Below are 2,232 nucleotides of genomic sequence, written 5' to 3' on the forward strand. Positions count from 1 at the left end.
TGGGGTCACTGTTAATCTCCAGCTCCAGATGGCTTTTGGAGAACCCCATGGCTGGAGGCGGCACAGCCTCACAAGCATTCCTTGGTGGGTGCTCCCTAACCCCACAAGACCCCCTCAAACCTCCATTATCCTCATGTTTCTCTTGTCCCTTCCTGTCACTGACAAAGCTCAGCCTGAGCCAATTCACAGCAGTTTCCTAATGGCCCATCAATTAGAAGCTGGAGAGCTCCGAGCTCTCTCTTTCTCCCCTTATCAGTTACTGCCCGATTGGTGTCATTGTGCGCTTTGTTCATCACTTTCCCTTTTCCTTGTCCTTCCCTTGGAAGGAAAATGGTTCTGATGTGAGCCTTAGAGAACCTGACACTCTCACCTTTCACATGCCCTGATTGTGGCCTCAGCTGAACTTGCTCGGCCCAAGGAGCCCCTGAAGATGCTGAAAAGCTCCTGTCCTCAAAGGAAATGGGTTCTCTAGAGCAAGTCTCTGGAGGGAAACCTCATGTGGAGCTCCGTCTTTCAAGTGTCTCCCTCCAACACTTGCAGCATTGCTAAACCCTGGCATTTTCTTTACAGTATACGTGAGATGTTACTGACGTGAAGGGAAAGGGACCAATCAGTTTTGGGGGAAAGGTGAGTGTGACAGTGTCCTCAGGAGATTTGAATTGCTCCTCTACTCCAACCGATTTATTGTTTTCCCTTCCGCATGTTCTGCTATTGCAGGAAGATGCTGAATGCACATGCAAGGGCGTTTGTGGACACCTGAGGATGAGAACGAAATGTAGAGAAGTGAATTCCATCCTCAGGTGGCATTAGAAGTACACCTGCCTTACACAGCCAGGTGAGAATGTACCTTGCAGTATGGAACAGAGAGATTTCTGCAAGGACAGGGATTTCTTTATCACTTTATCAATGCAAACCCCTCTCATGCATTGACCTTCTGACCTGACAGCACTCCATGAATTAGCCCCTGTGTGCCTGTCAGTGCAGCTGCTTTGTCAGCTCCCAGTCCTGGCGCTCTCAAGGAGCAGCTTTTTGCTTTGCAAAGCAGCCTGAGAGCAGCAGCAGCCGCCGTGGCCGGAGGGGAGGCCGGGCTGTGTGTGGGGACTGTGTGAGCGCAGGTTGTGGGAGGGTTGTGAGGCGCGTTGGGGGTCATGCGGGGCCGTGCGGGGCTGTGCCCTGTCGGTGCTGCGGGCTCGGGGCAGAGGAAGGAGCTGCGGAGGCGCGGGCCGGGAGCCCGGCGGGCGGAGCGGCAGCGCCCCCTGCTGGCCCCGGCCGGCCCCGCCCGCGGCGGTTCGTGCCCGGCCGCAGCCCCGGCTCCTCTGCCCGTGGCCCCCAGCGCGCAGTAATACACGGCCGCGTCCCCGCGCCGGGGCTCAGCGAGCCACAGCGAGCTCGAACGCCCGTCCTCCGACAACAACAGCTGTCCTGCAATCGTCGGCACATCCTTCGAACCTCTATAAACAACTGCGAGGAATTCGGGGCTTTGGCTCGGGAGCTGACGGTAGAAATGGATGTAATCATTGCTCTGTTTCTTGGGATGTGAGAAGGTGATGTTGATGCCGGTGCCCTCGGTGGTCTCCAGGAATGGCTCCTGCTCTACCCGGGCACCGCCCGCAGCCACTGCCAGGAACAGAAAAAAACAAGACTGAAATCCTATCCTGCCCCACTGCACAGATCAAATCCCGCAGAAACAGTCAGGAAAGTACAGAGATGATGGGAAAAACAGTACCGAGGGGATTTCAAAATAAGGAGGAATGGAAGTGTCCATTACTGATTTGTGGAGAGATGAATGCGTGAATGATAGGAAAATAGCGTAGTCACTGGAAAATAGGAGGATGTGGGCGAAAGCGCAAAAATAAAAGAAAAAACGTTAGAAGGGCTAAGGACTGACTTTGTGTATAATAAAGAAGGAGAGGAATGGAACGCGTGTGCAGGGTTGAACATAGAATAGAGTCAGGAGGTTTCTGAGGGACTATAGCATGAAGAAGGGGGAGAGATAAAGAGAACAGCTCTCAGGCACAGCTCTGTGAAGAAGCCAGGCAGGGCGGCAGCCTCCGGGCACCTGCGGGATCACCCCAGCCCCACGCACCGATGAGCAGTGCCCCTGAGCCCCGGCTCTGTGCTCTGACTGTGCCGCCTCCTTTTCTCTCCTCTCCTCTCTCTCCATCGCCGCCAGCTCCGCCTCGGGGCTGAGCTCTGCGCTGGCGCCGCTCGGGCTGTCTCAGAGCAGTCGGG

Source organism: Geospiza fortis, unplaced genomic scaffold (assembly GCF_000277835.1).
Source record: "Geospiza fortis unplaced genomic scaffold, GeoFor_1.0 scaffold1373, whole genome shotgun sequence".
NCBI lineage: Eukaryota > Metazoa > Chordata > Aves > Passeriformes > Thraupidae > Geospiza > Geospiza fortis.